The sequence below is a fragment of the Schistocerca piceifrons genome, unplaced genomic scaffold (genome assembly GCF_021461385.2).
Source record: "Schistocerca piceifrons isolate TAMUIC-IGC-003096 unplaced genomic scaffold, iqSchPice1.1 HiC_scaffold_538, whole genome shotgun sequence".
NCBI classification, from domain to species: Eukaryota; Metazoa; Arthropoda; class Insecta; order Orthoptera; family Acrididae; genus Schistocerca; species Schistocerca piceifrons.
In genome coordinates, this window is record NW_025728775.1 from 677,582 (window position 1) to 703,149 (window position 25,568).

The 25,568-nt window shown below is 51.4% G+C and overlaps 48 non-coding genes across 48 annotated transcripts; 33 read left to right on the forward strand and 15 right to left on the reverse strand.

Annotated features, from left to right (window-relative positions):
• The first annotated feature begins 50 nt into the window (after positions 1-50).
• On the forward strand, positions 51-123 carry Trnav-aac. The gene has a single exon. It is a non-coding gene; the product is annotated as a tRNA-Val (tRNA).
• A 194-nt stretch (positions 124-317) lies between these two features.
• Trnap-agg lies at positions 318-389 on the reverse strand. Its single transcript has one exon. It is a non-coding gene; the product is annotated as a tRNA-Pro (tRNA).
• Positions 390-791: 402 nt separating this feature from the next.
• Trnav-cac lies at positions 792-864 on the forward strand. The gene has a single exon. It is a non-coding gene; the product is annotated as a tRNA-Val (tRNA).
• Positions 865-1,022: 158 nt separating this feature from the next.
• Positions 1,023-1,095, forward strand: Trnav-aac. The gene has a single exon. It is a non-coding gene; the product is annotated as a tRNA-Val (tRNA).
• A 194-nt stretch (positions 1,096-1,289) lies between these two features.
• On the reverse strand, positions 1,290-1,361 carry Trnap-agg. The gene has a single exon. It is a non-coding gene; the product is annotated as a tRNA-Pro (tRNA).
• Positions 1,362-1,763: 402 nt separating this feature from the next.
• Trnav-cac lies at positions 1,764-1,836 on the forward strand. Its single transcript has one exon. It is a non-coding gene; the product is annotated as a tRNA-Val (tRNA).
• Positions 1,837-1,994: 158 nt separating this feature from the next.
• Trnav-aac lies at positions 1,995-2,067 on the forward strand. The gene has a single exon. It is a non-coding gene; the product is annotated as a tRNA-Val (tRNA).
• A 194-nt stretch (positions 2,068-2,261) lies between these two features.
• Trnap-agg lies at positions 2,262-2,333 on the reverse strand. Its single transcript has one exon. It is a non-coding gene; the product is annotated as a tRNA-Pro (tRNA).
• Positions 2,334-2,735: 402 nt separating this feature from the next.
• On the forward strand, positions 2,736-2,808 carry Trnav-cac. Its single transcript has one exon. It is a non-coding gene; the product is annotated as a tRNA-Val (tRNA).
• A 158-nt stretch (positions 2,809-2,966) lies between these two features.
• Trnav-aac lies at positions 2,967-3,039 on the forward strand. The gene has a single exon. It is a non-coding gene; the product is annotated as a tRNA-Val (tRNA).
• Positions 3,040-3,233: 194 nt separating this feature from the next.
• On the reverse strand, positions 3,234-3,305 carry Trnap-agg. The gene has a single exon. It is a non-coding gene; the product is annotated as a tRNA-Pro (tRNA).
• Positions 3,306-3,707: 402 nt separating this feature from the next.
• Positions 3,708-3,780, forward strand: Trnav-cac. Its single transcript has one exon. It is a non-coding gene; the product is annotated as a tRNA-Val (tRNA).
• Positions 3,781-3,938: 158 nt separating this feature from the next.
• Positions 3,939-4,011, forward strand: Trnav-aac. Its single transcript has one exon. It is a non-coding gene; the product is annotated as a tRNA-Val (tRNA).
• A 194-nt stretch (positions 4,012-4,205) lies between these two features.
• On the reverse strand, positions 4,206-4,277 carry Trnap-agg. The gene has a single exon. It is a non-coding gene; the product is annotated as a tRNA-Pro (tRNA).
• Positions 4,278-4,679: 402 nt separating this feature from the next.
• Positions 4,680-4,752, forward strand: Trnav-cac. Its single transcript has one exon. It is a non-coding gene; the product is annotated as a tRNA-Val (tRNA).
• Positions 4,753-4,910: 158 nt separating this feature from the next.
• Positions 4,911-4,983, forward strand: Trnav-aac. The gene has a single exon. It is a non-coding gene; the product is annotated as a tRNA-Val (tRNA).
• Positions 4,984-5,177: 194 nt separating this feature from the next.
• On the reverse strand, positions 5,178-5,249 carry Trnap-agg. The gene has a single exon. It is a non-coding gene; the product is annotated as a tRNA-Pro (tRNA).
• Positions 5,250-5,651: 402 nt separating this feature from the next.
• Positions 5,652-5,724, forward strand: Trnav-cac. Its single transcript has one exon. It is a non-coding gene; the product is annotated as a tRNA-Val (tRNA).
• Positions 5,725-5,882: 158 nt separating this feature from the next.
• On the forward strand, positions 5,883-5,955 carry Trnav-aac. Its single transcript has one exon. It is a non-coding gene; the product is annotated as a tRNA-Val (tRNA).
• A 5,877-nt stretch (positions 5,956-11,832) lies between these two features.
• Positions 11,833-11,905, forward strand: Trnav-cac. Its single transcript has one exon. It is a non-coding gene; the product is annotated as a tRNA-Val (tRNA).
• A 158-nt stretch (positions 11,906-12,063) lies between these two features.
• Trnav-aac lies at positions 12,064-12,136 on the forward strand. Its single transcript has one exon. It is a non-coding gene; the product is annotated as a tRNA-Val (tRNA).
• Positions 12,137-12,330: 194 nt separating this feature from the next.
• Positions 12,331-12,402, reverse strand: Trnap-agg. The gene has a single exon. It is a non-coding gene; the product is annotated as a tRNA-Pro (tRNA).
• A 402-nt stretch (positions 12,403-12,804) lies between these two features.
• Trnav-cac lies at positions 12,805-12,877 on the forward strand. Its single transcript has one exon. It is a non-coding gene; the product is annotated as a tRNA-Val (tRNA).
• A 158-nt stretch (positions 12,878-13,035) lies between these two features.
• On the forward strand, positions 13,036-13,108 carry Trnav-aac. Its single transcript has one exon. It is a non-coding gene; the product is annotated as a tRNA-Val (tRNA).
• Positions 13,109-13,302: 194 nt separating this feature from the next.
• Trnap-agg lies at positions 13,303-13,374 on the reverse strand. Its single transcript has one exon. It is a non-coding gene; the product is annotated as a tRNA-Pro (tRNA).
• Positions 13,375-13,776: 402 nt separating this feature from the next.
• On the forward strand, positions 13,777-13,849 carry Trnav-cac. The gene has a single exon. It is a non-coding gene; the product is annotated as a tRNA-Val (tRNA).
• A 158-nt stretch (positions 13,850-14,007) lies between these two features.
• On the forward strand, positions 14,008-14,080 carry Trnav-aac. The gene has a single exon. It is a non-coding gene; the product is annotated as a tRNA-Val (tRNA).
• Positions 14,081-14,274: 194 nt separating this feature from the next.
• Trnap-agg lies at positions 14,275-14,346 on the reverse strand. The gene has a single exon. It is a non-coding gene; the product is annotated as a tRNA-Pro (tRNA).
• Positions 14,347-14,748: 402 nt separating this feature from the next.
• Trnav-cac lies at positions 14,749-14,821 on the forward strand. Its single transcript has one exon. It is a non-coding gene; the product is annotated as a tRNA-Val (tRNA).
• A 158-nt stretch (positions 14,822-14,979) lies between these two features.
• On the forward strand, positions 14,980-15,052 carry Trnav-aac. Its single transcript has one exon. It is a non-coding gene; the product is annotated as a tRNA-Val (tRNA).
• Positions 15,053-15,246: 194 nt separating this feature from the next.
• Positions 15,247-15,318, reverse strand: Trnap-agg. Its single transcript has one exon. It is a non-coding gene; the product is annotated as a tRNA-Pro (tRNA).
• Positions 15,319-15,720: 402 nt separating this feature from the next.
• On the forward strand, positions 15,721-15,793 carry Trnav-cac. The gene has a single exon. It is a non-coding gene; the product is annotated as a tRNA-Val (tRNA).
• A 158-nt stretch (positions 15,794-15,951) lies between these two features.
• Positions 15,952-16,024, forward strand: Trnav-aac. Its single transcript has one exon. It is a non-coding gene; the product is annotated as a tRNA-Val (tRNA).
• Positions 16,025-16,218: 194 nt separating this feature from the next.
• Positions 16,219-16,290, reverse strand: Trnap-agg. The gene has a single exon. It is a non-coding gene; the product is annotated as a tRNA-Pro (tRNA).
• A 402-nt stretch (positions 16,291-16,692) lies between these two features.
• Trnav-cac lies at positions 16,693-16,765 on the forward strand. Its single transcript has one exon. It is a non-coding gene; the product is annotated as a tRNA-Val (tRNA).
• A 158-nt stretch (positions 16,766-16,923) lies between these two features.
• Trnav-aac lies at positions 16,924-16,996 on the forward strand. Its single transcript has one exon. It is a non-coding gene; the product is annotated as a tRNA-Val (tRNA).
• Positions 16,997-17,190: 194 nt separating this feature from the next.
• Positions 17,191-17,262, reverse strand: Trnap-agg. The gene has a single exon. It is a non-coding gene; the product is annotated as a tRNA-Pro (tRNA).
• Positions 17,263-17,664: 402 nt separating this feature from the next.
• On the forward strand, positions 17,665-17,737 carry Trnav-cac. The gene has a single exon. It is a non-coding gene; the product is annotated as a tRNA-Val (tRNA).
• A 158-nt stretch (positions 17,738-17,895) lies between these two features.
• Trnav-aac lies at positions 17,896-17,968 on the forward strand. Its single transcript has one exon. It is a non-coding gene; the product is annotated as a tRNA-Val (tRNA).
• A 194-nt stretch (positions 17,969-18,162) lies between these two features.
• On the reverse strand, positions 18,163-18,234 carry Trnap-agg. The gene has a single exon. It is a non-coding gene; the product is annotated as a tRNA-Pro (tRNA).
• A 402-nt stretch (positions 18,235-18,636) lies between these two features.
• Trnav-cac lies at positions 18,637-18,709 on the forward strand. The gene has a single exon. It is a non-coding gene; the product is annotated as a tRNA-Val (tRNA).
• A 158-nt stretch (positions 18,710-18,867) lies between these two features.
• Trnav-aac lies at positions 18,868-18,940 on the forward strand. Its single transcript has one exon. It is a non-coding gene; the product is annotated as a tRNA-Val (tRNA).
• Positions 18,941-19,134: 194 nt separating this feature from the next.
• Positions 19,135-19,206, reverse strand: Trnap-agg. Its single transcript has one exon. It is a non-coding gene; the product is annotated as a tRNA-Pro (tRNA).
• A 402-nt stretch (positions 19,207-19,608) lies between these two features.
• On the forward strand, positions 19,609-19,681 carry Trnav-cac. The gene has a single exon. It is a non-coding gene; the product is annotated as a tRNA-Val (tRNA).
• Positions 19,682-19,839: 158 nt separating this feature from the next.
• Positions 19,840-19,912, forward strand: Trnav-aac. Its single transcript has one exon. It is a non-coding gene; the product is annotated as a tRNA-Val (tRNA).
• A 194-nt stretch (positions 19,913-20,106) lies between these two features.
• Trnap-agg lies at positions 20,107-20,178 on the reverse strand. Its single transcript has one exon. It is a non-coding gene; the product is annotated as a tRNA-Pro (tRNA).
• Positions 20,179-20,580: 402 nt separating this feature from the next.
• Positions 20,581-20,653, forward strand: Trnav-cac. Its single transcript has one exon. It is a non-coding gene; the product is annotated as a tRNA-Val (tRNA).
• Positions 20,654-20,811: 158 nt separating this feature from the next.
• Trnav-aac lies at positions 20,812-20,884 on the forward strand. Its single transcript has one exon. It is a non-coding gene; the product is annotated as a tRNA-Val (tRNA).
• Positions 20,885-25,568: the final 4,684 nt, after the last annotated feature.

A 25,568-nucleotide genomic window follows, 5' to 3' on the forward strand; every position in this document is an offset into this window, starting at 1 on the left:
CGATGGCAACATCACTACAAGTTGTCTGTGAAGTAAGGTGCACACAAGCAGTTTCCGTGGTGTAGCGGTTATCACGTCTGCCTAACACGCGGAAGGTCCCCGGTTCGATCCCGGGCGGAAACACTTTTTCATCACTTTAAGCAAGACGTACTATCATGCATATGCTACCATCTGTACCCGAAACCTTCGTAATCGCCTTCACGCGTGGGACCCGAGTGTCAATTGCTCACATCGAATAAGAATTTCATTTGATATTGACGGCGAGCTTTTTGCGCTGACTCAGCCACTGACGTGCGATCAGTTTGCACAAAACGCTAGGGCTCGTCCGGGATTTGAACCCGGGACCTCCTGCACCCTAAGCAGGAATCATACCCCTAGACCAACGAGCCCCGTGACACGGCGAATGCTAATTATTCCAGTCCCTCGATGTCGTCCAGGGTGCCCTGGAAGTCTCGTGTACGCTGGCGGGATGGGGGCGGTGCGAATTCCCGCGGTCGGCGGCCTTCCTGGGCTACTGGTACCTTCATGTAGAGCTGCCGCTGGGCTCGCACTGCCTGCTGCTGAGAAAGTGATTGCTTTTGCTGATATGACTTGCAATAACGACTGCGCGAAACGCCGCTATCTCGTTAGGGGTGCTACGGCAGACACCCTCTCGAGCACCCCGAAGACTTCTTGAGCCCTCGGCTGTGATGGGTTCCAGGCTGACAAAAGAACTGTCGTGTGTGCATTCGCGGACGAGAGAAAGTCTGAGGCAAGTTCGAGTGAACAAGGATGGACTCCTGGGGTCCGTCGTTTCCGTAGTGTAGCGGTTATCACGTCTGCTTCACACGCAGAAGGTCCCCGGTTCGATCCCGGGCGGGAACAGTATTTTCCTGCCTATGTCGTATTGTCCTCCAATGAGCCACGTCGTGTGTGGATCTGCTGCATGTCCCTTCGTTTTGCAAGTACCACATTTATTGAATTTTTTAGTTACGATGGCAACATCACTACAAGTTGTCTGTGAAGTAAGGTGCACACAAGCAGTTTCCGTGGTGTAGCGGTTATCACGTCTGCCTAACACGCAGAAGGTCCCCGGTTCGATCCCGGGCGGAAACACTTTTTCATCACTTTAAGCAAGACGTACTAACATGCATCTGCTACCATCTGTACCCGAAACCTTCGTAATCGCCTTCACGCGTCGGACCCGAGTGTCAATTGCTCACATCGAATAAGAAATTCATTTGATATTGACGGCGAGCTTTTTGCGCTGACTCAGCCACTGACGTGCGATCAGTTTGCACAAAACGCTAGGGCTCGTCCGGGATTTGAACCCGGGACCTCCTGCACCCTAAGCAGGAATCATACCCCTAGACCAACGAGCCCTGTGACACGGCGAATGCCAATTATTCCAGTCCCTCGATGTCGTCCAGGGTGCCCTGGAAGTCTCGTGTACGCTGGCGGGATGGGGGCGGTGCGAATTCCCGCGGTCGGCGGCCTTCCTGGGCTACTGGTACCTTCATGTAGAGCTGCCGCTGGGCTCGCACTGCCTGCTGCTGAGAAAGTGATTGCTTTTGCTGATATGACTTGCAATAACGACTGCGCGAAACGCCGCTATCTCGTTAGGGGTGCTACGGCAGACACCCTCTCGAGCACCCCGAAGACTTCTTGAGCCCTCGGCTGTGATGGGTTCCAGGCTGACAAAAGAACTGTCGTGTGTGCATTCGCGGACGAGAGAAAGTCTGAGGCAAGTTCGAGTGAACAAGGATGGACTCCTGGGGTCCGTCGTTTCCGTAGTGTAGCGGTTATCACGTCTGCTTCACACGCAGAAGGTCCCCGGTTCGATCCCGGGCGGGAACAGTATTTTCCTGCCTATGTCGTATTGTCCTCCAATGAGCCACGTCGTGTGTGGATCTGCTGCATGTCCCTTCGTTTTGCAAGTACCACATTTATTGAATTTTTTAGTTACGATGGCAACATCACTACAAGTTGTCTGTGAAGTAAGGTGCACACAAGCAGTTTCCGTGGTGTAGCGGTTATCACGTCTGCCTAACACGCGGAAGGTCCCCGGTTCGATCCCCGGCGGAAACACTTTTTCATCACTTTAAGCAAGACGTACTAACATGCATCTGCTACCATCTGTACCCGAAACCTTCGTAATCGCCTTCACGCGTCGGACCCGAGTGTCAATTGCTCACATCGAATAAGAAATTCATTTGATATTGACGGCGAGCTTTTTGCGCTGACTCAGCCACTGACGTGCGATCAGTTTGCACAAAACGCTAGGGCTCGTCCGGGATTTGAACCCGGGACCTCCTGCACCCTAAGCAGGAATCATACCCCTAGACCAACGAGCCCCGTGACACGGCGAATGCTAATTATTCCAGTCCCTCGATGTCGTCCAGGGTGCCCTGGAAGTCTCGTGTACGCTGGCGGGATGGGGGCGGTGCGAATTCCCGCGGTCGGCGGCCTTCCTGGGCTACTGGTACCTTCATGTAGAGCTGCCGCTGGGCTCGCACTGCCTGCTGCTGAGAAAGTGATTGCTTTTGCTGATATGACTTGCAATAACGACTGCGCGAAACGCCGCTATCTCGTTAGGGGTGCTACGGCAGACACCCTCTCGAGCACCCCGAAGACTTCTTGAGCCCTCGGCTGTGATGGGTTCCAGGCTGACAAAAGAACTGTCGTGTGTGCATTCGCGGACGAGAGAAAGTCTGAGGCAAGTTCGAGTGAACAAGGATGGACTCCTGGGGTCCGTCGTTTCCGTAGTGTAGCGGTTATCACGTCTGCTTCACACGCAGAAGGTCCCCGGTTCGATCCCGGGCGGGAACAGTATTTTCCTGCCTATGTCGTATTGTCCTCCAATGAGCCACGTCGTGTGTGGATCTGCTGCATGTCCCTTCGTTTTGCAAGTACCACATTTATTGAATTTTTTAGTTACGATGGCAACCTCACTACAAGTTGTCTGTGAAGTAAGGTGCACACAAGCAGTTTCCGTGGTGTAGCGGTTATCACGTCTGCCTAACACGCAGAAGGTCCCCGGTTCGATCCCGGGCGGAAACACTTTTTCATCACTTTAAGCAAGACGTACTAACATGCATCTGCTACCATCTGTACCCGAAACCTTCGTAATCGCCTTCACGCGTCGGACCCGAGTGTCAATTGCTCACATCGAATAAGAAATTCATTTGATATTGACGGCGAGCTTTTTGCGCTGACTCAGCCACTGACGTGCGATCAGTTTGCACAAAACGCTAGGGCTCGTCCGGGATTTGAACCCGGGACCTCCTGCACCCTAAGCAGGAATCATACCCCTAGACCAACGAGCCCCGTGACACGGCGAATGCTAATTATTCCAGTCCCTCGATGTCGTCCAGGGTGCCCTGGAAGTCTCGTGTACGCTGGCGGGATGGGGGCGGTGCGAATTCCCGCGGTCGGCGGCCTTCCTGGGCTACTGGTACCTTCATGTAGAGCTGCCGCTGGGCTCGCACTGCCTGCTGCTGAGAAAGTGATTGCTTTTGCTGATATGACTTGCAATAACGACTGCGCGAAACGCCGCTATCTCGTTAGGGGTGCTACGGCAGACACCCTCTCGAGCACCCCGAAGACTTCTTGAGCCCTCGGCTGTGATGGGTTCCAGGCTGACAAAAGAACTGTCGTGTGTGCATTCGCGGACGAGAGAAAGTCTGAGGCAAGTTCGAGTGAACAAGGATGGACTCCTGAGGTCCGTCGTTTCCGTAGTGTAGCGGTTATCACGTCTGCTTCACACGCAGAAGGTCCCCGGTTCGATCCCGGGCGGGAACAGTATTTTCCTGCCTATGTCGTATTGTCCTCCAATGAGCCACGTCGTGTGTGGATCTGCTGCATGTCCCTTCGTTTTGCAAGTACCACATTTATTGAATTTTTTAGTTACGATGGCAACATCACTACAAGTTGTCTGTGAAGTAAGGTGCACACAAGCAGTTTCCGTGGTGTAGCGGTTATCACGTCTGCCTAACACGCAGAAGGTCCCCGGTTCGATCCCGGGCGGAAACACTTTTTCATCACTTTAAGCAAGACGTACTAACATGCATCTGCTACCATCTGTACCCGAAACCTTCGTAATCGCCTTCACGCGTCGGACCCGAGTGTCAATTGCTCACATCGAATAAGAAATTCATTTGATATTGACGGCGAGCTTTTTGCGCTGACTCAGCCACTGACGTGCGATCAGTTTGCACAAAACGCTAGGGCTCGTCCGGGATTTGAACCCGGGACCTCCTGCACCCTAAGCAGGAATCATACCCCTAGACCAACGAGCCCCGTGACACGGCGAATGCTAATTATTCCAGTCCCTCGATGTCGTCCAGGGTGCCCTGGAAGTCTCGTGTACGCTGGCGGGATGGGGGCGGTGCGAATTCCCGCGGTCGGCGGCCTTCCTGGGCTACTGGTACCTTCATGTAGAGCTGCCGCTGGGCTCGCACTGCCTGCTGCTGAGAAAGTGATTGCTTTTGCTGATATGACTTGCAATAACGACTGCGCGAAACGCCGCTATCTCGTTAGGGGTGCTACGGCAGACACCCTCTCGAGCACCCCGAAGACTTCTTGAGCCCTCGGCTGTGATGGGTTCCAGGCTGACAAAAGAACTGTCGTGTGTGCATTCGCGGACGAGAGAAAGTCTGAGGCAAGTTCGAGTGAACAAGGATGGACTCCTGGGGTCCGTCGTTTCCGTAGTGTAGCGGTTATCACGTCTGCTTCACACGCAGAAGGTCCCCGGTTCGATCCCGGGCGGGAACAGTATTTTCCTGCCTATGTCGTATTGTCCTCCAATGAGCCACGTCGTGTGTGGATCTGCTGCATGTCCCTTCGTTTTGCAAGTACCACATTTATTGAATTTTTTAGTTACGATGGCAACATCACTACAAGTTGTCTGTGAAGTAAGGTGCACACAAGCAGTTTCCGTGGTGTAGCGGTTATCACGTCTGCCTAACACGCAGAAGGTCCCCGGTTCGATCCCGGGCGGAAACACTTTTTCATCACTTTAAGCAAGACGTACTAACATGCATCTGCTACCATCTGTACCCGAAACCTTCGTAATCGCCTTCACGCGTCGGACCCGAGTGTCAATTGCTCACATCGAATAAGAAATTCATTTGATATTGACGGCGAGCTTTTTGCGCTGACTCAGCCACTGACGTGCGATCAGTTTGCACAAAACGCTAGGGCTCGTCCGGGATTTGAACCCGGGACCTCCTGCACCCTAAGCAGGAATCATACCCCTAGACCAACGAGCCCTGTGACACGGCGAATGCCAATTATTCCAGTCCCTCGATGTCGTCCAGGGTGCCCTGGAAGTCTCGTGTACGCTGGCGGGATGGGGGCGGTGCGAATTCCCGCGGTCGGCGGCCTTCCTGGGCTACTGGTACCTTCATGTAGAGCTGCCGCTGGGCTCGCACTGCCTGCTGCTGAGAAAGTGATTGCTTTTGCTGATATGACTTGCAATAACGACTGCGCGAAACGCCGCTATCTCGTTAGGGGTGCTACGGCAGACACCCTCTCGAGCACCCCGAAGACTTCTTGAGCCCTCGGCTGTGATGGGTTCCAGGCTGACAAAAGAACTGTCGTGTGTGCATTCGCGGACGAGAGAAAGTCTGAGGCAAGTTCGAGTGAACAAGGATGGACTCCTGGGGTCCGTCGTTTCCGTAGTGTAGCGGTTATCACGTCTGCTTCACACGCAGAAGGTCCCCGGTTCGATCCCGGGCGGGAACAGTATTTTCCTGCCTATGTCGTATTGTCCTCCAATGAGCCACGTCGTGTGTGGATCTGCTGCATGTCCCTTCGTTTTGCAAGTACCACATTTATTGAATTTTTTAGTTACGATGGCAACATCACTACAAGTTGTCTGTGAAGTAAGGTGCACACAAGCAGTTTCCGTGGTGTAGCGGTTATCACGTCTGCCTAACACGCAGAAGGTCCCCGGTTCGATCCCGGGCGGAAACACTTTTTCATCACTTTAAGCAAGACGTACTAACATGCATCTGCTACCATCTGTACCCGAAACCTTCGTAATCGCCTTCACGCGTCGGACCCGAGTGTCAATTGCTCACATCGAATAAGAAATTCATTTGATATTGACGGCGAGCTTTTTGCGCTGACTCAGCCACTGACGTGCGATCAGTTTGCACAAAACGCTAGGGCTCGTCCGGGATTTGAACCCGGGACCTCCTGCACCCTAAGCAGGAATCATACCCCTTTTTTTTTTTTTTTTTTTTTTACAGTACTGAAATTAAAATCCGAAAACATGACTATATAATGTAGACTGCTGACTGAAATAAAGATTAAAACACGAAAACTTCAGTCCTGGTGTAGAGAAGAAACATATATAAAGGCGGCAAATCCAGAAACAGTATAAAAGAAAATGGCTCACACAGGTGACCTTAGCCAACACCCTCTCTTTCAAATGTCAGGCTAAGCATATTGGCAAAATCATCTCGGAGGCCTGGCAATCGCAAGCGCTGCCAGTAAGCAGTAAGCATGTACTGCCGAAACGCTAGGTGTCCATCCTCTTCATGACAACTGTTGACAAAATGTACGAAATGGCCAATCAACCACATGACGGTATGGAGCTTCGTCCGCGGAAAAAAGGAAGAATCGGGCCGGACGATGATGTCAATAGTATAAGCGGCTTCAGCAGACCTAGTGACAAAAGCAAGTTGTTTCCTGAGCCAACGCCAATTAGCAAGGTGCCCACAGCAGGTGAATCGATGTTCAAGGGTATCCAGGAGACCACACCGAGTACAGGTGTCCGTGTCAGAAAGACCAATACGGTGCAGTCGTACATTGGTGGGAACCAAATTATTTATTACCCTATACCACGTGGACGCCACGGCCATAGAGTGGATCGGCAGACTAACGTTCTTCCAGACGTTGCTCCAGGACACAGATGGAGACGCCAGTTCTATTGGATTGGGACCGGCCAGCCCCTCCCAGCGGGCAATCAAGCTCTTGGTCGTTGGCACCGGTCGCCGCAAGAAGACGTCACCGAGGTAACTCACCGCAATGTAAAATTCCCGAATGTGTTTCAACTTAAAATTTAGGCGTCCGACATCGACAGGTGGAGCAAGGCTCGCCGGACGCACAACAGTAAAAAGCCTGGATGTAATTGAAGTCACTTCTTGCGTAACAATTAGAGTCGTTCGGCGGACGTACAAAGCAGACGCCTTGCGAGTAATGTCAGAGAGGCCCAAGCCTCCGGAGAGACGCGGTTTCGTCATTACCTCGTAACGTAACTTGAATAGATGGCCCTTCCATATAAACCTGCTAGACAATTGGCGCAACCTTTTCGCCACCATCATGGGAAGTGGGAACAGCTGAGCAACATAATAAGCTTTACATAGAACGTAGGTGTCTAAAATTCTGACTTTTTGCAAAATGGTAGCAGAGCGCTGCTCATGGACCATCAGAGCCCCCTGTATCTTCTCGGTGACAGATTTCCAATTGAGAGCCGCCATTTTTAGAGGACACCGATCAATGATAATCCCCAAGGACGTATGGCGATCGACAAAAGTGGCCCAAGGGACGTCAGCATCGCGAAATCCTCGAATATCAAGGAACTTACATTTACCCTGATTGAGACGCGCTCCAGAGACACGACAGTATGCATCAACCGCCCCTTTCAACAACGGGATATCATCACGTTGACAGAGGAGAACAACGACATCATCCGCATATGCCTTAACAGAGAGCTTCCCACCAGAGAGGGACATACCCTGAAGCTTGAGAGCAATAGTCCGAAGCAGCGGTTCCAGGGACAATACGAATAAAGACATAGAGAGCGGACTACCCTGAGGCACTCCGCGGCGGATAGCAATGGGCGGCGTCAGCTGCCCATTGACTGACACCCGAGCTGTTATTCCCCTATACAAATTGCCAAGAACACCACGTGATGAAGCGTTAAAACCTATTGTACCTAAAACACGATCTAAAAACACATGACTGACGTGATCAAAAGCCTTATAAAAATCAAGGAAGGCAAAGGCACAATGTACGTTTGTAACCGCCGCAACCGAGACAACATCCCGATATTCGGCTACTGGTGTCAGAATAGATCTATCATGAAAACAACATTGATGTGCACCAATCACACCCCGAAGCAGAGAAGACAGCCGGCTATTGAGCGCTCTAGCAGCTGTCTTATAGTCAAAATTCAGCAATGTGAGCGGACGAAGATTGGCAGCAGATAAACGACCAGAGGACTTCGGGATTAAAACAATTTTCCCTACTTTAAAATCGGCAGGCACATCCATCCCCCTGACAATCTCATTTAAAATCTGCGTAAAAATGCCACCCAAAAGAGGCCAAAAACGGAGATAAAATTCTTTAGGCAGGCCGTCTGGACCCGGCGATTTACTGGACGGAGAGCGAGCAATAAAATCGAAAACATCATCTACCTGGAACTCCCGGAGAAATTCGCCGTTCGCGTCAGGCGCGATCGTCGCAGTTAGATCCCCAAAGACATCATCCGAAAGAGACTCACCAGAATCATCGGCAGAATATAGACTAGTGTAATACTGATGAAGAGCACGAACCATTTCCTCCTGTGCAATAAGCTGTCGTCCATCATCCACCGTAAGAGAAGAGATGAAGGAGCGACGACGACGAGTCTGATGCCGTAGCAGGTGGTACAAGGATGTCAGTTCACCTTCAACAAGAGAGTGAGGTTTCGACTTAACTCGCAGACCATCCATCTGTCGTCGTTTAAGGCTCAAGAGCTTGGCTTTAATACGACGAACATCATGGATCCGCAGTGGAGAGGTACCCGCCGCGTCATATAGTTCACGCAGGACAGAGTAGTAATATTCATACGTGTTCTTAAAATCACGCGTCCTAGCAGCACAGTAGAAAATCAAAGTCTGACGAATCTTGGGCTTGGCAAACGCAGTCCACCAAACCAGCAAGGAGGGGTATCGCGGGACAGAGCGAAGACATCGCTCCCACACGCCACTTATAACATCATCCATAGCACTGTCGGCAAGGTGGGAAACATTTAACATCCACTGGGAACGATAAAGTTTTGCAGGTTGGCGACTAAGATTTACAGTTGCAGTAAAAGCACAATGGTCAGAAAAACTAGTAGGAATAACATCGACAGAAAGAATTTTATCACATAAAAAATCAGATAAATAGAATCTGTCGAGTCTACTGCATGAGGACGCGGTAAAAAACGTATATTTCACCAGGGTTGGATATTTGTGTTCCCAAACATCACGCAGATGCATCGTACGAACTAAGTCATGTAAATCACGGCAATAATTAAAATTGGGGGACTGGTCTGCAGGGCGTAAAACACAATTAAAATCGCCTCCGAGCAGGAGACTCCGAGGACTCTGGCGCAAAAGATAAATAAGCTCTTCTTTATAAAAGCGCGATCGAGCCACAGTGTGACCCGAACCAGAGGGGGCATACAAAACAACGAGGCGGAGATCAAAAAGACGACAACCAATCCCACGGCCAGAGTCAAGGAATTCAATGTCAGTAATAGGAATGCCCTCTCGAAAGAAAAGAGCAGTTCCTGTTGAATATTCCGGCGCGACATTAAAAACAGTTTGATATCCAGGTAGAGAGAGATCAGAAAACAACACTTCCTGCAAAAACACTACGTCCGCACAGGCGTCGTAAATAAACTGTCGCAAAGAGGCAATGCGAACGTCGGACTCAATACGGTTAACATTTAAGGTAAGAAAGGTGTATGCTTGAACCATAGAGAGAAAAGCGAGAAAACAAATCACCTACACCGACGCACCAGCGTCACAGTCCATAGCAGGGGTGACAGAGGCATCCGAGGGAGGGGGACTGCTACCCCGTTCCGCGGATCCCTTACGTTTCGGTTTTTTACGAACAGCATTAACGTTCGGCTGAACGCGTAACTTGCGTCGGCTGACGGGCAAGGTAACTTCAGCCGCCGGTGACGTAGGAGGGTCAAGTTCTGTATCCGACACCACCCGCGCCGGTCCACATGCGGGATCCGGGGTCGCGGGGGAAACATCCGACAAAACGGAATGGTCAACACCTGGACTAGCTTCCGGCAAACATGGACTGCACGGAGGCGAAACGTGAGCAGGAAGGTCCGAGGCCGTAGAGTTGGAAGGAAGCGGAGCAGCTCCGCTGGCAGAGGTATGGGGCAGCGAAGCAGGAAGTTGTCGCGGCTCCACTTGTTGTGACATCGAAGTCGGTTCGGAAGACGGCGCCAACAGGCCCGACCGACGACCCGGCTCGAGAGAAGCTGCGTCGGAGGCCGGAGGGGCGCCAGCAGCCGCCACCGGAACCGCTACCTCAGGAGGGCAGGGAGCAGCTACAGTACACAGTGGCTCGGAGGATGCCGGTCGCTCGGACTGGGGAATCTCAGGGAGATCCTCATCCGTACTATTTCCATCGTGTGGGCGACGCCTCTTATTATTCAAAAGTGGCACACCCACCTGAGGGACAGACGGAACAACATCAGATTTAGCACGCAAAGGAGGAAATTCTGTATCAGGGGTGCGCAAAACCTGTGGAGGGGCGCTACTACCACTGGACTGTGCTACACCAAGAGCAGAACCACCTGCAACGAGGTCAGCGACCGTTAACTTGCGACGCTGTTCGAGAGAATTTTTTAAAACAAAAACTCTCCGCGGACAGTCGGTACGCACGTGACCACTTTCATTGCACAAAAAACAGGTGCCCACCTGACCACTATATGTTACATGGACACGATATCCACCGATCTGCAGGTGAGATGGAATATTCTGCTTAACGTGCATTTCGACTGAACGAATACCACTGTAACATTGCAGGCGATGTTGGCTTGACCAGCGTTCAAGGCGAATGCTCTTTACATCACCATACTTCTGTAGACCCTCCTTAAGATAGACATTATCCACCTCCGGTGGAAGGTTGTAAACACGAACATTGGTATACGTGATGGAAGCATTGGAAAGCAGCACGGTACTTACAGAATCATCCCGATGCCGAAAGAGAACTTGATGACCATATTTAGAAAGAATTTTATCAACCTGAAGTGGGTCCATAAACTTAACAAAGAAAACATATAGTTCGGAATCAAAATAAGCAGTGTGCACCTGATCCGAATGAACACCAAAGGTATCTACCAACCAATCATGTATCTCAAGAGAACTAGGTTGCACATGGCGGGTTGACTTGTCAAAAGCAAAACTAACTGTAGCCTGACGAGGAATAACCTGGGACGACATTTTCAAAATATGCGGTCGAAACCGCTACACAAAAAACACTGAAATAAGGACAGAAAGTAGCACAAGGTACGAAACAACGACGGAGAAACACTCTCAGAAGTTGCAACACAACACGTAAACAAAAACGATAGTCCACTATACGTAACGCTACGGCGGAGCGGAAGACTAGGCACGTCCACACTGCACGGCGTCTAAAGCGGAACTGCTACCCCTAGACCAACGAGCCCTGTGACACGGCGAATGCCAATTATTCCAGTCCCTCGATGTCGTCCAGGGTGCCCTGGAAGTCTCGTGTACGCTGGCGGGATGGGGGCGGTGCGAATTCCCGCGGTCGGCGGCCTTCCTGGGCTACTGGTACCTTCATGTAGAGCTGCCGATGGGCTCGCACTGCCTGCTGCTGAGAAAGTGATTGCTTTTGCTGATATGACTTGCAATAACGACTGCGCGAAACGCCGCTATCTCGTTAGGGGTGCTACGGCAGACACCCTCTCGAGCACCCCGAAGACTTCTTGAGCCCTCGGCTGTGATGGGTTCCAGGCTGACAAAAGAACTGTCGTGTGTGCATTCGCGGACGAGAGAAAGTCTGAGGCAAGTTCGAGTGAACAAGGATGGACTCCTGGGGTCCGTCGTTTCCGTAGTGTAGCGGTTATCACGTCTGCTTCACACGCAGAAGGTCCCCGGTTCGATCCCGGGCGGGAACAGTATTTTCCTGCCTATGTCGTATTGTCCTCCAATGAGCCACGTCGTGTGTGGATCTGCTGCATGTCCCTTCGTTTTGCAAGTACCACATTTATTGAATTTTTTAGTTACGATGGCAACATCACTACAAGTTGTCTGTGAAGTAAGGTGCACACAAGCAGTTTCCGTGGTGTAGCGGTTATCACGTCTGCCTAACACGCGGAAGGTCCCCGGTTCGATCCCGGGCGGAAACACTTTTTCATCACTTTAAGCAAGACGTACTAACATGCATCTGCTACCATCTGTACCCGAAACCTTCGTAATCGCCTTCACGCGTCGGACCCGAGTGTCAATTGCTCACATCGAATAAGAAATTCATTTGATATTGACGGCGAGCTTTTTGCGCTGACTCAGCCACTGACGTGCGATCAGTTTGCACAAAACGCTAGGGCTCGTCCGGGATTTGAACCCGGGACCTCCTGCACCCTAAGCAGGAATCATACCCCTAGACCAACGAGCCCCGTGACACGGCGCATGCTAATTATTCCAGTCCCTCGATGTCGTCCAGGGTGCCCTGGAAGTCTCGTGTACGCTGGCGGGATGGGGGCGGTGCGAATTCCCGCGGTCGGCGGCCTTCCTGGGCTACTGGTACCTTCATGTAGAGCTGCCGCTGGGCTCGCACTGCCTGCTGCTGAGAAAGTGATTGCTTTTGCTGATATGACTTGCAATAACGACTGCGCGAAACGCCGCTATCTCGTTAGGGGTGCTACGGCAGACACCCTCTCGAGCACCCCGAAGACTTCTTGAGCCCTCGGCTGTGATGGGTTCCAGGCTGACAAAAGAACTGTCGTGTGTGCATTCGCGGACGAGAGAAAGTCTGAGGCAAGTTCGAGTGAACAAGGATGGACTCCTGGGGTCCGTCGTTTCCGTAGTGTAGCGGTTATCACGTCTGCTTCACACGCAGAAGGTCCCCGGTTCGATCCCGGGCGGGAACAGTATTTTCCTGCCTATGTCGTATTGTCCTCCAATGAGCCACGTCGTGTGTGGATCTGCTGCATGTCCCTTCGTTTTGCAAGTACCACATTTATTGAATTTTTTAGTTACGATGGCAACATCACTACAAGTTGTCTGTGAAGTAAGGTGCACACAAGCAGTTTCCGTGGTGTAGCGGTTATCACGTCTGCCTAACACGCGGAAGGTCCCCGGTTCGATCCCGGGCGGAAACACTTTTTCATCACTTTAAGCAAGACGTACTAACATGCATCTGCTACCATCTGTACCCGAAACCTTCGTAATCGCCTTCACGCGTCGGACCCGAGTGTCAATTGCTCACATCGAATAAGAAATTCATTTGATATTGACGGTGAGCTTTTTGCGCTGACTCAGCCACTGACGTGCGATCAGTTTGCACAAAACGCTAGGGCTCGTCCGGGATTTGAACCCGGGACCTCCTGCACCCTAAGCAGGAATCATACCCCTAGACCAACGAGCCCCGTGACACGGCGAATGCTAATTATTCCAGTCCCTCGATGTCGTCCAGGGTGCCCTGGAAGTCTCGTGTACGCTGGCGGGATGGGGGCGGTGCGAATTCCCGCGGTCGGCGGCCTTCCTGGGCTACTGGTACCTTCATGTAGAGCTGCCGCTGGGCTCGCACTGCCTGCTGCTGAGAAAGTGATTGCTTTTGCTGATATGACTTGCAATAACGACTGCGCGAAACGCCGCTATCTCGTTAGGGGTGCTACGGCAGACACCCTCTCGAGCACCCCGAAGACTTCTTGAGCCCTCGGCTGTGATGGGTTCCAGGCTGACAAAAGAACTGTCGTGTGTGCATTCGCGGACGAGAGAAAGTCTGAGGCAAGTTCGAGTGAACAAGGATGGACTCCTGGGGTCCGTCGTTTCCGTAGTGTAGCGGTTATCACGTCTGCTTCACACGCAGAAGGTCCCCGGTTCGATCCCGGGCGGGAACAGTATTTTCCTGCCTATGTCGTATTGTCCTCCAATGAGCCACGTCGTGTGTGGATCTGCTGCATGTCCCTTCGTTTTGCAAGTACCACATTTATTGAATTTTTTAGTTACGATGGCAACATCACTACAAGTTGTCTGTGAAGTAAGGTGCACACAAGCAGTTTCCGTGGTGTAGCGGTTATCACGTCTGCCTAACACGCAGAAGGTCCCCGGTTCGATCCCGGGCGGAAACACTTTTTCATCACTTTAAGCAAGACGTACTAACATGCATCTGCTACCATCTGTACCCGAAACCTTCGTAATCGCCTTCACGCGTCGGACCCGAGTGTCAATTGCTCACATCGAATAAGAAATTCATTTGATATTGACGGCGAGCTTTTTGCGCTGACTCAGCCACTGACGTGCGATCAGTTTGCACAAAACGCTAGGGCTCGTCCGGGATTTGAACCCGGGACCTCCTGCACCCTAAGCAGGAATCATACCCCTAGACCAACGAGCCCTGTGACACGGCGAATGCCAATTATTCCAGTCCCTCGATGTCGTCCAGGGTGCCCTGGAAGTCTCGTGTACGCTGGCGGGATGGGGGCGGTGCGAATTCCCGCGGTCGGCGGCCTTCCTGGGCTACTGGTACCTTCATGTAGAGCTGCCGCTGGGCTCGCACTGCCTGCTGCTGAGAAAGTGATTGCTTTTGCTGATATGACTTGCAATAACGACTGCGCGAAACGCCGCTATCTCGTTAGGGGTGCTACGGCAGACACCCTCTCGAGCACCCCGAAGACTTCTTGAGCCCTCGGCTGTGATGGGTTCCAGGCTGACAAAAGAACTGTCGTGTGTGCATTCGCGGACGAGAGAAAGTCTGAGGCAAGTTCGAGTGAACAAGGATGGACTCCTGGGGTCCGTCGTTTCCGTAGTGTAGCGGTTATCACGTCTGCTTCACACGCAGAAGGTCCCCGGTTCGATCCCGGGCGGGAACAGTATTTTCCTGCCTATGTCGTATTGTCCTCCAATGAGCCACGTCGTGTGTGGATCTGCTGCATGTCCCTTCGTTTTGCAAGTACCACATTTATTGAATTTTTTAGTTACGATGGCAACATCACTACAAGTTGTCTGTGAAGTAAGGTGCACACAAGCAGTTTCCGTGGTGTAGCGGTTATCACGTCTGCCTAACACGCAGAACGTCCCCGGTTCGATCCCGGGCGGAAACACTTTTTCATCTCTTTAAGCAAGACGTACTAACATGCATCTGCTACCATCTGTACCCGAAACCTTCGTAATCGCCTTCACGCGTCGGACCCGAGTGTCAATTGCTCACATCGAATAAGAAATTCATTTGATATTGACGGCGAGCTTTTTGCGCTGACTCAGCCACTGACGTGCGATCAGTTTGCACAAAACGCTAGGGCTCGTCCGGGATTTGAACCCGGGACCTCCTGCACCCTAAGCAGGAATCATACCCCTAGACCAACGAGCCCTGTGACACGGCGAATGCCAATTATTCCAGTCCCTCGATGTCGTCCAGGGTGCCCTGGAAGTCTCGTGTACGCTGGCGGGATGGGGGCGGTGCGAATTCCCGCGGTCGGCGGCCTTCCTGGGCTACTGGTACCTTCATGTAGAGCTGCCGCTGGGCTCGCACTGCCTGCTGCTGAGAAAGTGATTGCTTTTGCTGATATGACTTGCAATAACGACTGCGCGAAACGCCGCTATCTCGTTAGGGGTGCTACGGCAGACACCCTCTCGAGCACCCCGAAGACTTCTTGAGCCCTCGGCTGTGATGGGTTCCAGGCTGACAAAAGAACTGTCGTGTGTGCATTCGCGGACGAGAGAAAGTCTGAGGCAAGTTCGAGTGAACAAGGATGGACTCCTGGGGTCCGTCGTTTCCGTAGTGTAGCGGTTATCACGTCTGCTTCACACGCAGAAGGTCCCCGGTTCGATCCCGGGCGGGAACATTATTTTCCTGCCTATGTCGTATTGTCCTCCAATGAGCCACGTCGTGTGTGGATCTGCTGCATGTCCCTTCGTTTTGCAAGTACCACATTTATTGAATTTTTTAGTTACGATGGCAACATCACTACAAGTTGTCTGTGAAGTAAGGTGCACACAAGCAGTTTCCGTGGTGTAGCGGTTATCACGTCTGCCTAACACGCAGAAGGTCCCCGGTTCGATCCCGGGCGGAAACACTTTTTCATCACTTTAAGCAAGACGTACTAACATGCATCTGCTACCATCTGTACCCGAAACCTTCGTAATCGCCTTCACGCGTCGGACCCGAGTGTCAATTGCTCACATCGAATAAGAAATTCATTTGATATTGACGGCGAGCTTTTTGCGCTGACTCAGCCACTGACGTGCGATCAGTTTGCACAAAACGCTAGGGCTCGTCCGGGATTTGAACCCGGGACCTCCTGCACCCTAAGCAGGAATCATACCCCTAGACCAACGAGCCCTGTGACACGGCGAATGCCAATTATTCCAGTCCCTCGATGTCGTCCAGGGTGCCCTGGAAGTCTCGTGTACGCTGGCGGGATGGGGGCGGTGCGAATTCCCGCGGTCGGCGGCCTTCCTGGGCTACTGGTACCTTCATGTAGAGCTGCCGCTGGGCTCGCACTGCCTGCTGCTGAGAAAGTGATTGCTTTTGCTGATATGACTTGCAATAACGACTGCGCGAAACGCCGCTATCTCGTTAGGGGTGCTACGGCAGACACCCTCTCGAGCACCCCGAAGACTTCTTGAGCCCTCGGCTGTGATGGGTTCCAGGCTGACAAAAGAACTGTCGTGTGTGCATTCGCGGACGAGAGAAAGTCTGAGGCAAGTTCGAGTGAACAAGGATGGACTCCTGGGGTCCGTCGTTTCCGTAGTGTAGCGGTTATCACGTCTGCTTCACACGCAGAAGGTCCCCGGTTCGATCCCGGGCGGGAACAGTATTTTCCTGCCTATGTCGTATTGTCCTCCAATGAGCCACGTCGTGTGTGGATCTGCTGCATGTCCCTTCGTTTTGCAAGTACCACATTTATTGAATTTTTTAGTTACGATGGCAACATCACTACAAGTTGTCTGTGAAGTAAGGTGCACACAAGCAGTTTCCGTGGTGTAGCGGTTATCACGTCTGCCTAACACGCGGAAGGTCCCCGGTTCGATCCCGGGCGGAAACACTTTTTCATCACTTTAAGCAAGACGTACTAACATGCATCTGCTACCATCTGTACCCGAAACCTTCGTAATCACCTTCACGCGTGGGACCCGAGTGTCAATTGCTCACATCGAATAAGAAATTCATTTGATATTGACGGCGAGCTTTTTGCGCTGACTCAGCCACTGACGTGCGATCAGTTTGCACAAAACGCTAGGGCTCGTCCGGGATTTGAACCCGGGACCTCCTGCACCCTAAGCAGGAATCATACCCCTAGACCAACGAGCCCCGTGACACGGCGAATGCTAATTATTCCAGTCCCTCGATGTCGTCCAGGGTGCCCTGGAAGTCTCGTGTACGCTGGCGGGATGGGGGCGGTGCGAATTCCCGCGGTCGACGGCCTTCCTGGGCTACTGGTACCTTCATGTAGAGCTGCCGCTGGGCTCGCACTGCCTGCTGCTGAGAAAGTGATTGCTTTTGCTGATATGACTTGCAATAACGACTGCGCGAAACGCCACTATCTCGTTAGGGGTGCTACGGCAGACACCCTCTCGAGCACCCCGAAGACTTCTTGAGCCCTCGGCTGTGATGGGTTCCAGGCTGACAAAAGAACTGTCGTGTGTGCATTCGCGGACGAGAGAAAGTCTGAGGCAAGTTCGAGTGAACAAGGATGGACTCCTGGGGTCCGTCGTTTCCGTAGTGTAGCGGTTATCACGTCTGCTTCACACGCAGAAGGTCCCCGGTTCGATCCCGGGCGGGAACAGTATTTTCCTGCCTATGTCGTATTGTCCTCCAATGAGCCACGTCGTGTGTGGATCTGCTGCATGTCCCTTCGTTTTGCAAGTACCACATTTATTGAATTTTTTAGTTACGATGGCAACATCACTACAAGTTGTCTGTGAAGTAAGGTGCACACAAGCAGTTTCCGTGGTGTAGCGGTTATCACGTCTGCCTAACACGCAGAAGGTCCCCGGTTCGATCCCGGGCGGAAACACTTTTTCATCACTTTAAGCAAGACGTACTAACATGCATCTGCTACCATCTGTACCCGAAACCTTCGTAATCGCCTTCACGCGTCGGACCCGAGTGTCAATTGCTCACATCGAATAAGAAATTCATTTGATATTGACGGCGAGCTTTTTGCGCTGACTCAGCCACTGACGTGCGATCAGTTTGCACAAAACGCTAGGGCTCGTCCGGGATTTGAACCCGGGACCTCCTGCACCCTAAGCAGGAATCATACCCCTAGACCAACGAGCCCTGTGACACGGCGAATGCCAATTATTCCAGTCCCTCGATGTCGTCCAGGGTGCCCTGGAAGTCTCGTGTACGCTGGCGGGATGGGGGCGGTGCGAATTCCCGCGGTCGGCGGCCTTCCTGGGCTACTGGTACCTTCATGTAGAGCTGCCGCTGGGCTCGCACTGCCTGCTGCTGAGAAAGTGATTGCTTTTGCTGATATGACTTGCAATAACGACTGCGCGAAACGCCGCTATCTCGTTAGGGGTGCTACGGCAGACACCCTCTCGAGCACCCCGAAGACTTCTTGAGCCCTCGGCTGTGATGGGTTCCAGGCTGACAAAAGAACTGTCGTGTGTGCATTCGCGGACGAGAGAAAGTCTGAGGCAAGTTCGAGTGAACAAGGATGGACTCCTGGGGTCCGTCGTTTCCGTAGTGTAGCGGTTATCACGTCTGCTTCACACGCAGAAGGTCCCCGGTTCGATCCCGGGCGGGAACAGTATTTTCCTGCCTATGTCGTATTGTCCTCCAATGAGCCACGTCGTGTGTGGATCTGCTGCATGTCCCTTCGTTTTGCAAGTACCACATTTATTGAATTTTTTAGTTACGATGGCAACATCACTACAAGTTGTCTGTGAAGTAAGGTGCACACAAGCAGTTTCCGTGGTGTAGCGGTTATCACGTCTGCCTAACACGCAGAAGGTCCCCGGTTCGATCCCGGGCGGAAACACTTTTTCATCACTTTAAGCAAGACGTACTAACATGCATCTGCTACCATCTGTACCCGAAACCTTCGTAATCGCCTTCACGCGTCGGACCCGAGTGTCAATTGCTCACATCGAATAAGAAATTCATTTGATATTGACGGCGAGCTTTTTGCGCTGACTCAGCCACTGACGTGCGATCAGTTTGCACAAAACGCTAGGGCTCGTCCGGGATTTGAACCCGGGACCTCCTGCACCCTAAGCAGGAATCATAACCCTAGACCAACGAGCCCTGTGACACGGCGAATGCCAATTATTCCAGTCCCTCGATGTCGTCCAGGGTGCCCTGGAAGTCTCGTGTACGCTGGCGGGATGGGGGCGGTGCGAATTCCCGCGGTCGGCGGCCTTCCTGGGCTACTGGTACCTTCATGTAGAGCTGCCGCTGGGCTCGCACTGCCTGCTGCTGAGAAAGTGATTGCTTTTGCTGATATGACTTGCAATAACGACTGCGCGAAACGCCGCTATCTCGTTAGGGGTGCTACGGCAGACACCCTCTCGAGCACCCCGAAGACTTCTTGAGCCCTCGGCTGTGATGGGTTCCAGGCTGACAAAAGAACTGTCGTGTGTGCATTCGCGGACGAGAGAAAGTCTGAGGCAAGTTCGAGTGAACAAGGATGGACTCCTGGGGTCCGTCGTTTCCGTAGTGTAGCGGTTATCACGTCTGCTTCACACGCAGAAGGTCCCCGGTTCGATCCCGGGCGGGAACAGTATTTTCCTGCCTATGTCGTATTGTCCTCCAATGAGCCACGTCGTGTGTGGATCTGCTGCATGTCCCTTCGTTTTGCAAGTACCACATTTATTGAATTTTTTAGTTACGATGGCAACATCACTACAAGTTGTCTGTGAAGTAAGGTGCACACAAGCAGTTTCCGTGGTGTAGCGGTTATCACGTCTGCCTAACACGCAGAAGGTCCCCGGTTCGATCCCGGGCGGAAACACTTTTTCATCACTTTAAGCAAGACGTACTAACATGCATCTGCTACCATCTGTACCCGAAACCTTCGTAATCGCCTTCACGCGTCGGACCCGAGTGTCAATTGCTCACATCGAATAAGAAATTCATTTGATATTGACGGCGAGCTTTTTGCGCTGACTCAGCCACTGACGTGCGATCAGTTTGCACAAAACGCTAGGGCTCGTCCGGGATTTGAACCCGGGACCTCCTGCACCCTAAGCAGGAATCATACCCCTAGACCAACGAGCCCTGTGACACGGCGAATGCCAATTATTCCAGTCCCTCGATGTCGTCCAGGGTGCCCTGGAAGTCTCGTGTACGCTGGCGGGATGGGGGCGGTGCGAATTCCCGCGGTCGGCGGCCTTCCTGGGCTACTGGTACCTTCATGTAGAGCTGCCGCTGGGCTCGCACTGCCTGCTGCTGAGAAAGTGATTGCTTTTGCTGATATGACTTGCAATAACGACTGCGCGAAACGCCGCTATCTCGTTAGGGGTGCTACGGCAGACACCCTCTCGAGCACCCCGAAGACTTCTTGAGCCCTCGGCTGTGATGGGTTCCAGGCTGACAAAAGAACTGTCGTGTGTGCATTCGCGGACGAGAGAAAGTCTGAGGCAAGTTCGAGTGAACAAGGATGGACTCCTGGGGTCCGTCGTTTCCGTAGTGTAGCGGTTATCACGTCTGCTTCACACGCAGAAGGTCCCCGGTTCGATCCCGGGCGGGAACAGTATTTTCCTGCCTATGTCGTATTGTCCTCCAATGAGCCACGTCGTGTGTGGATCTGCTGCATGTCCCTTCGTTTTGCAAGTACCACATTTATTGAATTTTTTAGTTACGATGGCAACATCACTACAAGTTGTCTGTGAAGTAAGGTGCACACAAGCAGTTTCCGTGGTGTAGCGGTTATCACGTCTGCCTAACACGCGGAAGGTCCCCGGTTCGATCCCGGGCGGAAACACTTTTTCATCACTTTAAGCAAGACGTACTAACATGCATCTGCTACCATCTGTACCCGAAACCTTCGTAATCACCTTCACGCGTGGGACCCGAGTGTCAATTGCTCACATCGAATAAGAAATTCATTTGATATTGACGGCGAGCTTTTTGCGCTGACTCAGCCACTGACGTGCGATCAGTTTGCACAAAACGCTAGGGCTCGTCCGGGATTTGAACCCGGGACCTCCTGCACCCTAAGCAGGAATCATACCCCTTTTTTTTTTTTTTTTTTTTTTTTTTTGTATTTTAAAAAAAAAAAAAATGGAAAAGCAGCAGTTTCTGGTACCTACTTTAATAGCACCATTCGCACTATTCATTTGCGAGAGCATTTCTTAAATACCGCACCCACTCATAATTTTTTTTATCCTTGGCCGCTTTTTTCGAAAGATCTACGGTAAAAGGGGCTGTTAAAAAATTCATTTGCTTTCTGTGAGGATCGAACTCACGAACTCTGGTTTACTAGACCAGCGCTCTGCCACTTTTTTTTTTTTTTTTTTTTTTTTTTTTACCACTCGAACGAATATATCTATTGAAAAAAATATTAAAGAATATCCACCACACAGCCACTTCAAAAGAAGTACAGTACTGAAATTAAAATCCTAAAACATGACTATATAATGTAGACTGCTTACTGAAATAAAGGTTAAAACACGAAAACTTCAGTCCTGGTGTAGAGAAGAAACATACATAAAGGCGGCAAATTCAGAAACAGTATAAAAGAAAATGGCTCACACAGGTGACCTTAGCCAACACCCTCTCTTTCAAATGTCAGGCTAAGCATATTGGCAAAATCATCTCGGAGGCCTGGCAATCGCAAGCGCTGCCAGTAAGCAGTAAGCATGTACTGCCGAAACGCTAGGTGTCCATCCTCTTCATGACAACTGTTGACAAAATGTACGAAATGGCCAATCAACCACATGACGGTATGGAGCTTCGTCCGCGGAAAAAAGGAAGAATCGGGCCGGACGATGATGTCAATAGTATAAGCGGCTTCAGCAGACCTAGTGACAAAAGCAAGTTGTTTCCTGAGCCAACGCCAATTAGCAAGGTGCCCACAGCAGGTGAATCGATGTTCAAGGGTATCCAGGAGACCACACCGAGTACAGGTGTCCGTGTCAGAAAGACCAATACGGTGCAGTCGTACATTGGTGGGAACCAAATTATTTATTACCCTATACCACGTGGACGCCACGGCCATAGAGTGGATCGGCAGACTAACGTTCTTCCAGACGTTCCTCCAGGACACGGATGGAGACGCCAGTTCTATTGGATTGGGACTGGCCAGCCCCTCCCAGCGGGCAATCAAGCTCTTGGTCGTTGGCACCGGTCGCCGCAAGAAGACGTCACCGAGGTAACTCACCGCAATGTAAAATTCCCGAATGTGTTTCAACTTAAAATTTAGGCGTCCGACATCGACAGGTGGAGCAAGGCTCGCCGGACGCACAACAGTAAAAAGCCTGGATGTAATTGAAGTCACTTCTTGCGTAACAATTAGAGTCGTTCGGCGGACGTACAAAGCAGACGCCTTGCGAGTAATGTCAGAGAGGCCCAAGCCTCCGGAGAGACGCGGTTTCGTCATTACCTCGTAACGTAACTTGAATAGATGGCCCTTCCATATAAACCTGCTAGACAATTGGCGCAACCTTTTCGCCACCATCATGGGAAGTGGGAACAGCTGAGCAACATAATAAGCTTTACATAGAACGTAGGTGTCTAAAATTCTGACTTTTTGCAAAATGGTAGCAGAGCGCTGCTCATGGACCATCAGAGCCCCCTGTATCTTCTCGGTGACAGATTTCCAATTGAGAGCCGCCATTTTTAAAGGACATCGATCAATGATAATCCCCAAGGACGTATGGCGATCGACAAAAGTGGCCCAAGGGACGTCAGCATCGCGAAATCCTCGAGTATCAAGGAACTTACATTTACCCTGATTGAGACGCGCTCCAGAGACACGACAGTATGCATCAACTGCCCCTTTCAACAACGGGATATCATCTCGTTGACGGAGGAGAACAACGACATCATCCGCATATGCCTTAACCGAGAGCTTCCCACCAGAGAGGGACATACCCTGAAGCTTGAGAGCAATAGTCCGAAGCAGCGGTTCCAGGGACAATACGAATAAAGACATAGAGAGCGGACTACCCTGAGGCACTCCGCGGCGGATAGCAATGGGCGGCGTCAGCTGCCCATTGACAGACACCCGAGCTGTTATTCCCCTGTACAAATTGCCAAGAACACCACGTGATGAAGCGTTAAAACCTATTGTACCTAAAACACGATCTAAAAACACATGACTGACGTGATCAAAAGCCTTATAAAAATCAAGGAAGGCAAAGGCACAATGTACGTTTGTAACCGCCGCAACCGAGACAACATCCCGATATTCGGCTACTGGTGTCAGAATAGATCTATCATGAAAACAACATTGATGTGCACCAATCACACCCCGAAGCAGAGAAGACAGCCGGCTATTGAGCGCTCTAGCAGCTGTCTTATAGTCAAAATTCAGCAATGTGAGCGGACGAAGATTGGCAGCAGATAAACGACCAGAGGACTTCGGAATTAAAACAATTTTCCCTACTTTAAAATCGGCAGGCACATCCATCCCTCTGACAATCTCATTTAAAATCTGCGTAAAAATGCCACCCAAAAGAGGCCAAAAACGGAGATAAAATTCTTTAGGCAGGCCGTCTGGACCCGGCGATTTACTGGACGGAGAGCGAGCAATAAAATCGAAAACATCATCTACCTGGAACTCCCGGAGAAATTCGCCGTTCGCGTCAGGCGCGATCGTCGCAGTTAGATCCACAAAGACATCATCCGAAAGAGACTCACCAGAATCATCGGCAGAATAGAGACTAGTGTAATACTGATGAAGAGCACGAACCATTTCCTCCTGTGCACTAAGCTGTCGCCCATCATCCACCGTAAGAGAAGAGATGAAGGAGCGACGACGACGAGTCTGATGCCGTAGCAGGTGGTACAAGGATGTCAGTTCACCTTCAACAAGAGAGTGAGGTTTCGACTTAACTCGCAGACCATCCATCTGTCGTCGTTTAAGGCTCAAGAGCTTGGCTTTAATACGACGAACATCATGGATCCGCAGTGGAGAGGTACCCGCCGCGTCATATAGTTCACGCAGGACAGAGTAGTAATATTCATACGTGTTCTTAAAATCACGCGTCCTAGCAGCACAGTAGAAAATCAAAGTCTGACGAATCTTGGGCTTGGCAAACGCAGTCCACCAAACCAGCAAGGAGGGGTATCGCGGGACAGAGCGAAGACATCGCTCCCACACGCCACTTATAACATCATCCATAGCACTGTCGGCAAGGTGGGAAACATTTAACATCCACTGGGAACGATAAAGTTTTGCAGGTTGGCGACTAAGATTTACAGTTGCAGTAAAAGCACAATGGTCAGAAAAACTAGTAGGAATAACATCGACAGAAAGAATTTTATCACATAAAAAATCAGATAAATAGAATCTGTCGAGTCTACTGCATGAGGACGCGGTAAAAAAACGTATATTTCACCAGGGTTGGATATTTGTGTTCCCAAACATCACGCAGATGCATCGTACGAACTAAGTCATGTAAATCACGGCAATAATTAAAATTGGGGGACTGGTCTGCAGGGCGTAAAACACAATTAAAATCGCCTCCGAGCAGGAGACTCCGAGGACTCTGGCGCAAAAGATAAATAAGCTCTTCTTTATAAAAGCGCGATCGAGCCACAGTGTGACCCGAACCAGAGGGGGCATACAAAACAACGAGGCGGAGATCAAAAAGACGACAACCAATCCCACGGCCAGAGTCAAGGAATTCAATGTCAGTAATAGGAATGCCCTCTCGAAAGAAAAGAGCAGTTCCTGTTGAATATTCCGGCGCGACATTAAAAACAGTTTGAAATCCAGGTAGAGAGAGATCAGAAAACAACACTTCCTGCAAAAACACTACGTCCGCACAGGCGTCGTAAATAAACTGCCGCAAAGAGGCAATGCGAACGTCGGACTCAATACGGTTAACATTTAAGGTAAGAAAGGTGTATGCTTGAACCATAGAGAGAAAAGCGAGAAAACAAATCACCTACACCGACGCACCAGCGTCACAGTCCATAGCAGGGGTGACGGAGGCATCCGAGGGAGGGGGACTGCTACCCCGTTCCGCGGATCCCTTACGTTTCGGTTTTTTACGAACAGCATTAACGTTCGGCTGAACGCGTAACTTGCGTCGGCTGACGGGCAAGGAAACTTCAGCCGCCGGTGACGTAGGAGGGTCAAGTTCTGTATCCGACACCACCCGCGCCGGTCCACATGCGGGATCCGGGGTCGCGGGGGAAACATCCGACAAAACGGAATGGTCAACACCTGCACTAGCTTCCGGCAAACATGGACTGCACGGAGGCGAAACGTGAGCAGGAAGGTCCGAGGCCGCAGAGTTGGAAGGAAGCGGAGCAGCTCCGCTGGCAGAGGTATGGGGCAGCGAAGCAGGAAGTTGTCGCGGCTCCACTTGTTGTGACATCGAAGTCGGTTCGGAAGACGGCGCCAACAGGCCCGACCGACGACCCGACTCGAGAGAAGCTGCGTCGGAGGCCGGAGGGGCGCCAGCAGCCGCCACCGGAACCGCTACCTCAGGAGG